Source organism: Saccoglossus kowalevskii, chromosome 3 (genome assembly GCF_978046115.1).
Source record: "Saccoglossus kowalevskii chromosome 3, keSacKowa6.1, whole genome shotgun sequence".
Classification (NCBI taxonomy): Eukaryota; Metazoa; Hemichordata; class Enteropneusta; family Harrimaniidae; genus Saccoglossus; species Saccoglossus kowalevskii.
In genome coordinates this window covers 39,543,316-39,552,339 of record NC_140643.1, presented here as the reverse complement: position 1 = coordinate 39,552,339, position 9,024 = coordinate 39,543,316, and positions in this window count along the sequence as shown.

The window sequence follows — 9,024 nt, the reverse complement described above, 5'->3', positions numbered from 1 at the left end:
TTTTTTCTTAGAGATTCTAGATGTAATTTAACTGATTGACGGTCATTTTTGTCATGTCCTGTCATGTTACCAGACAGGCCTTGGTCGATTTTATACAAACTTAGTATGAGCATTATCCTGTTGTTTTCGTCATCTTTCTAGAAAAATAATGTTCGTAAAACGTACTGCCATCCCAGTGAACGTCAGGACATTGTCAACATAAAATCGTGCCCTCTATTCGAAAACAGTATAACGCAGTATAACCAACATTTTGGACATAATACCAACGATTAAATATTTACAGTACGTATACTCGTAAACGCTGTAGTCATTGTTTGGTCGAGTGCATAATGTTACTGTAACAATATGTGTCGGGATGGAATCAGCAAGATATCGTACCTTAAATTGTACCAAGATAGTCTGATCGACCGAATTTAATTCATTATTGAAATTGGTTAAAACGCTAGGATCTAGATTCCATGCGTTAATTAATTAATTAATTAAATTAAACCTAGAACATGTAAACCTGTATGTATCAATTATTAGTTATTGTTGTGCCCTTTTTTCTCGAAACGTTTGGTATGTGAAGAAATGTGAGTCATATATTAGATACAAAAGGCACAGTGTTCACAAGATATCCACAACAGAAGTTTCTTGTAAATAGAACACCACCGAGCAGTTCCGTGCTGGATTTGATTGTAATTTAATTTGTAGTAGCTTAGGGTGTCAATATACCAAATCACCAGCGGTAATCTCGAAGCCCGACCCCTGAATTTGTATTACACCTAAAGCTAATATAAAACGGTAAATACTATCTCAAATCAAAGTAAACATGTACTACGTGCGTGACTCGACCCCTGCATTTGGTTGGTCGAGAACTTGAGCATGTGATTTCTAAATTTTGCGGTGGGAGGAGTATACTTTTCGAAGCCCACATTTCCAGAAAAAAGTGTACTACAAGAATTTGAATGTTTTGTCAGTAGCAGACATTGTTGTTTTGGACGTTCTGCCTGAACCAAACACACCACATCACAGAGAGATGAAATGAACAGAAACGTTCGAACAGAACAGGAAAACAACGTGTCTTCCAAAGGGCGGTGGTCGTCGGGATACGCATGCGCGAGATATGGGTCTTATATGAACAAAGATGGTGACTTTGACTGTTGCGCAGATACTTATACTTTATTAAACACATAAAATTCCCCAGGAGGAATTAAAATGGTTACATTTACACTAAACAAAACTAGACTAATAATACAAAACATTAAGACTAAAGTAATGATTAACAACAATAATAATAATAATCGAAATAAAAACGAATAAAAAAACATGAATAGTAATAAATCCCACTAACAGCAATGATAAAGATAGGAGAAACCATTGTTAAAAAGTAATAACAATAATAATGCGTTAATGCATTAAGGGTTAAACATTTTGGAGGTGTTGCTGTCTTAAGTCGAGGGCAGTTTTAATGAATTGTTCGAGTGTGGTATGAAATGAGGTAAAATTATAACTCATTGTCAGTGCAAATTGTTCATTAATTGTAAAATTATCAAAATTATTAATTTGTTTCTTACATTTCTCAAATATTAATTTTCTTTGGTCATTGTAAAATGAACAAGTCATGATGAAAAGTTGTTTGTCTTATATTTGTTTTTTTTGTGCAAAGTTCACATACTCTTCCTTTTACAGGTGTTTTTCGTTTGGAATGTCGTCCTGTTTCTATTTTTAAATTGTGGCTGCTTAGTCGAAATTTACATAATGTTTGTTTTAGTTCAACATTTTTCAGTGATATCAAATAGTTTTCTAATTCAAATTTATTTTTAAATTTTCAGTATGTTCTCAATTTATTACCCGCTCGATCATTATTCAATTCTTCTTTCCAGTACTGTTTAAATTGTTTTTCCAATTGTATTTGTAAATTTTTGTTTTCAGCAGCAGTTGTTGTTGTTATTGTGTCCAAATTAATTGTGTCACTTTCATTGATGTTGTTTAATTGTGTCGTTATTGCGATATACCATTTACTGTTCATTTGCTCGTTTAGTATTGCTGCTTCTTTAATTAGTACATTAGGCGAGTTTATTGCGCGGTTGTAGTATTTGATCATTTGTTTTTGTATAAATAAATATAGCAGATATTCACCCAACTCTCCGTATATTGCCATTATGGGAGTGTTTCTCTTGATACCGAGAATAAATCTGCAGAAATGTAAATGGATATCTTCAACTTCCGATTTATAAGAACTCTCATGGCCCCATATATCACTGCCATATGTCAGAATAGGTCTTACGAACCTATGGAATAGGGACATCAATGTTTTTGTATTTATATTAGGATTTTGTCCTAAACGAGAAAAAAAAACTGAGAAATCATCAAGCTAGGTAACTTGGTAATTTATTTGGTGTACGGGGCAAAAGAAGTCCCCGGCGGTGATTAGTGGACGTCGCACCCAAGTCAAAAGTCTTACTCGTGATTCCATTAGTGCATTGGATTGTCGCACATGCACGGCGCGACTAAAAGTCCACATTTCATGGAGAATTGTATTTAAAAGTCAGTTGAAATGTAATTTTTGCGGAACACTCATATGTCCCACCTATACCAGAGTATTCTATGTGAAGTATTCGCCGTTAAAATTTGTGTGAAACGCACACACATGACCTCGAACATGTAATAAATAATCGAATAATAATAATAATAGAAATAGAAAAACAATTTTTCCATCGATTTATAGCAATATGCATATAAAGGAATAGAACATTATTACTAACCAGGATTGTTCATTTCCTAATGAAACAATGTTGGCCTCATCCTAATCTACGCATTTCCACATCCCCTGAACACCGGGCATGGACAGGAATCATGGTCTCCGGTAGCAGCACGTCAGTTGAATTTCTATAGAATTATGATTTTAGGAAGCACTTCAAACAGCAGTATTGTATATTATATTTCTGTATTGATTTTGTTTATACTCGCCACCCGCCCCCGGGGTGTTACTGGTAGAAATCTACTATTAAACGAATATGCGAAGGGCGTTCTCGAGTGGAAAAGCTATACGGGTATGTGTCACCCGATTCGGGTATCCTTTTCACACCAGTTGCTAGAGAAGTGGATATCAATATTGACACGTTTATGGTATAAATGTGGGTGAAGTTATAAAATACGATGAGAACCATGTAAACCAATGGTAAGGTTTGACCATGGAGGTAATAATTAGTATTACCTCCATGGTTTGACTATATGGAGTATTGTGATTTTTGACTATATGGAGTATTGTGATTTTTGACCATATGAAGTATTGTGATTTTTGACTATATGGAGTATTGTGATTTTTGACCATATGGAGTATTGTGATTTTTGACTATATGGAGTATTGTGATTTTTGATCATATGGAGCTTTGTGATTTTTGACTATATGGAGTATTGTGATTTTTGACTATATGGAGCTTTGCGATTTTTGACTATATGGAGTATTGTGATTTTTGACTATATGGAGTATTGTGATTTTTGACCATATGGAGCTTTGTGATTTTTGACTATATGGAGCTTTGTGATTTTTGACTATATGGAGTATTGTGATTTTTGACCATATGGAGCTTTGTGATTTTTGACTATATGGAGCTTTGTGATTTTTGACTATATGGAGTATTGTGATTTTTGACCATATGGAGCTTTGTGATTTTTGACTGTATGGAGCTTTGTGATTTTTGACTATATGGAGTATTGTGATTTTTGACCATATGGAGCTTTGTTATTTTTGACTATATGGAGCTTTGTGATTTTTGACTATATGGAGTATTGTGATTTTTGACCATATGGAGCTTTGTTATTTTTGACTATATGGTGCTTTGTGATTTTTGACTATATGGAGCTTTGTGATTTTTGACCATATGGAGCTTTGTGATTTTTGACCATATGGAGTATTGTGATTTTTGACTATATGGAGTATTGTGATTTTTGACTATATGGAGCTTTGTGATTTTTGACTATAGGGAGTATTGTGATTTTTGACCATATGGAGTATTGTGATTTTTGACTATATGGAGTATTGTGATTTTTGACTATATGGAGCTTTGTGATTTTTGACTATATGGAGCTTTGTGATTTTTGACTATATGGAGCTTTGTGATTTTTGACTATATGGAGTATTGTGATTTTTGACCATATGGAGCTTTGTGATTTTTGACCATATGGAGTATTGTGATTTTTGACTATATGGAGTATTGTGATTTTTGACTATATGGAGTATTGTGATTTTTGACTATATGGAGCTTTGTGATTTTTGACTATATGGAGCTTTGTGATTTTTGACTATATGGAGCTTTGTGATTTTTGACCATATGGAGCTTTGTGATTTTTGACCATATGGAGCTTTGTGATTTTTGACCATATGGAGTATTGTGATTTTTGACTATATGGAGCTTTGTGATTTTTGACTATATGGAGTATTGTGATTTTTGACTATATGGAGCTTTGTGATTTTTGACTATATGGAGCTTTGTGCTTTTTGACTATATGGAGTATTGTGATTTTTGACTATATGGAGCTTTGTGATTTTTGACTATATGGAGCTTTGTGCTTTTTGACTACATGGAGTATTGTGATTTTTGACTATATGGAGCTTTGTGATTTTTGACTATATGAAGCTTTGTGATTTTTGACTATATGGAGCTTTGTGATTTTTTAATATATGGAGCTTTGTGATTTTTGACCATATGGAGCTTTGTGATTTTTATGGTTCTGTGGTTTTTACGGTGTTTTGGCAAAAAGAAGCGCGTAAAACGTTCGATACAACAACCATAGTTACTTACAGTAATGCCACAATTATCATAGTTTTCCATAACAACAACGTGACATAGTTACCAACAGTATATGTTATGTCAATCTTAGTTACCCATTACAACAATGAGACTATCATGGTTATCCATAGCAACAGCATGATTATTAGTCATCCATAGCATTAACCTGATTATTAGAGTTACTAACAGTAATGCCATGACAAACATTGTTAGCCATGACAACAACAAGACTATCATATTTATCCATAGCAACAATGTGACTATAATAGTTATCCATAGCAACAACATGACTATTGTAGTTACTACCGGGGTAGTATTCATAGCAGCAACACGATTATTAGGGTTAACAGTGATGCCATGACAATCATAGTTACCCACGACAACAACATGACAATCATAGTTATCCATAGCAACAACGTGACTATTGTTATCACAAGACTGTCATAGTTATCCATAGCAACAGCGTGACAATCATAGTTATCCATAGCAGCAACGTGACTATCATATTTATCCATAGCAGCAACGTGACTATTGTTATCATAACACTGTCATAGTTATCCATAGCAACAACCTATCTTAGTTACTAGTATTCATAGCAGCAATGTGATTATTAGTTAACAGTAATGCCATGACAATCATAGTTATCCATAGAAACAACGTGACTATTGTTAATATAACACTGTCATAGTTATCCATAGCAACAGCGTGACTATCATATTTATCCATAGCAACAGCGTGACTATTGTTATCACAACACAGTCATAGTTATCCATAGCAACAACCTATCTTAGTTACTAGTATTCATAGCAGCAATGTGATTATTAGTTAACAGTAATGCCATGACAATCATAGTTATCCATAGAAACAGCGTGACTATTGTTATCACAACACTGTCATAGTTATCATAGCAACAGCGTGACTATCATATTTATCCATATCAACAATGTGACTATTATAGTTATCCATAGCAGCAACGTTATTAGTTACCAGTAATGCCATGACAATCATAGTTACCCATGACAACAACGTGACAATCATAGTTATCCATAGCAATAACGTGACTATCATATTTATTCATAGCAACAACCTGACTATCATAGCTAATAGTATTCATAGCAGCAACGTCATTATTAGAGTTAACAGTAATGCCATGGCTATCATAATTATTCATAGCAACAACGTGATTATTAAAAGCTACCAGTAGTAATGCGATGACTAGCACAGTTATCCATGACAACAACATGATTATTAGAGTTACTAACATTAATGCCATGACTATCATAGTTATTCATAGCAACAATGTGACAATCTTAGTTATCCATAGCAACAGCATTATTTTAGATTTAACAACAATGCGATGTGAAAACTAGGGTTGAAGTAGCCACCATTTCGTTGAGATCGATTATGTGATGGGAACCATAGAAAATTATGACACACAATGCACACTATTATAGGAAAATGACACATTCAAGCATCAGCGAGGGGCCGCCAGAGAAAGGCTTAACCTCTCAAGATGACTTCGTATTTGACATTTCGTCGATAAGTTGTTATCGTGTATCATAATGCAAAATATCAAGTGTATTAGTTAAGGTAGAAGCCTACTCATAAATGAAAACACCCAGAATGTATTCATTTTTCAATAAATTGTACTCCTTGACAAAAAAGTAGGGGGTCACCTGCCTAATTTTTGAGAAAATGATGGATGTATTTTAGTGGACAGTGACCATTTTGTCAGTATTATAACACTTTTACCACTGATTCTCATTACAGATATGGAACAAAATCTCAAATTGTACGCGGTTGGCGGGTGCTAAAAAAAAAATCATATAATGTAAATGATGGGGTACATTTTGTTGTTCTGAATTATTTTTAAAATCTGGGTTTTGAAAAAGGCCAATAATTCATTTTTTCTTTAACATTGTGTTCTATGGAATTCTAAAAATAGTGATTTTTGAAAAATATTGGGACAAGTTTCCCAAAATACATCACTGTTACATACAAAAGAATGCTATTACATGGTGCCACAAGACAAAAGCTCCATGATTTTACCGGGAGACTTCTACCTTAACACACTCCTATGAAACAAAATTTTTGGAGAAATCTAAGAGGACACCAAAACATGCGACTGATCAAAATTATATTATTAGTTTTGGCAATACATGCTATAATAGAATATCAAGTTGATTGTTTGGAGCATTCATGAGAAAATGGCGGCCAACCCCGTGACTGAACATTTTATTTTTCTTGCAAAAAGCTTTAGCCATACATGCACATGCTACATTAAGGCACTTATGAGAAACAAGTACACACTATTTTGCAAAATGCTTAGTCTGGTGCTTGAAGTGGTCCCCAACATTTCCTACATTCACATATAAACAACTCACACAAAGACACCAAGTTGTCAAAAATCTGGGTATTATTGGCTGGTGTACATTTTTTAGGTAGCAGAAAAGAAAATTATTTCTTGATGTTTCAAAAATCAATAAAACTGTTACTTTAGACCTTGAAGCATCATCCCAGCTTTTCAAAAGATCACAATTTTGGTAAGGCCCTGCTCAAATTAGTTTTTTAAACGCTAAAACAAACAAGTCATTGAAAATGACACAGTCCCTGTTAAATTTTTGAAAGTTCTCTTGTGCTTGTCATATTAAAGCGGAGGGGTTGTCGCAAGCGTGTCCTTGAAACTTGAGTTCCAAGTGGCGTATACAACAGATTGTTTATTTACATCAAAACACGTGTTGAAATGGTACACAAATTGTGGAAATATAGTAGTAAGGCCAAAAAGTCAGATGGCTGTCAATCGGCCATCCTTGACCATATTTTGAAACAAATTGTCATGTACATGCATCCTAACATGTATAAAGTACATGTATGTGCCAAATTTGAATGAAAACTGACAGAGCATGTCCAAGATACCGCATAAAAAAACAAAACAAGATGCCTGCCAGTCGACCATCTTTGATCCAATTGCGTAATAAATCGTCATGGACATGTATCCTAACATGTATAATCTATGTACCAAGTTTGAATGACAACTGACAAAGCATGTCCAAAATACAACATTTTCAAAACATAGTTGAACTCTGGTGACCTTGCCCTTTGTTATATAATATAATTCCCTTTATCATAGTTTATTTCAATATGAATATGCATTGTCATAATTAATTTTGAATACAAACAAGTTTTGGGGTTGAACCAACAGTGGGGAATCAGTCTACCGAATGTCCTTAAAAGATGTAAATATCTTACAAAAACATTGGTGCCTTATTTGTTTAATTATTTTAAGGGACATAATTTCCAGCTTTCTTCAAAGTAATTCAGATATTTTAGTATAAAAACAAATGTCTCATTGCAAAAAAAAGTGCTGCATTTAGATGTGAATAGATTCATAAAACATGCAAGATAACAGAACATTTTAGCTGGCTTTAGTCCAAGTATTTTGTACAGGTGTCTGTCAAAAATTAATGATTCACTGAGACAAATATGAACTGCCTCATTGTGTGACTACTTTATTATATGAAAAGTAAAAAAAAAACACCCTTTATGAATAGCTATCATGTTGCAAGCTCTGCTTTGTATGCAAATCAACTTAAATAGTTATTTGGTGTCCAGTGGAGGGAGAAGTCAACAGTACTGTTGCCTCCTGAGAATCTACATCTTCAAACACTGCAATCTTTGAAGCGCGTTTTTAAACTAGTATTATAAAAAGTCTATCATTCTGTTCTAATAGCTGAAACATATTCCTGTGAGTTTTCATTTGTCGAATGAACTGTTTGTCAAATACAGAATACATATATTTTAGAATAATTTTCTTTTTAAAATGTGGATGAAATGTTTTGCTTTTAATGTATTTTTTTTATGTATTGTTTTTGATTTGATAACTTTGAACTAAATAGATTTTCTATTAGCTTCAGATCTTGATCAAAGTTAGGCACCCAGTTCATAGGAGTTCTTATATTGATTTTCTGACATCTTGTTTTCTGTAAAGATTTTATTGGTTGGTTTGCAAATGTGTATCAGACTGTGCAATCTCTCCATGAGTTGGTTTTGAAACCCAGTATGGGATTCTGAGATACATTACCAAGGATATTATTACAAGATAAATCATTTGCTTCATTGAACACATACAACAATGCACATTTCCACTGAGATCAGTGACCTTTGATGTGTATCACCAGTGATCAGTCAAGTAGAAACAGTCAAAATATTTTATCAGATTTTCTCAATTTTTGCATGATATTTTCATACA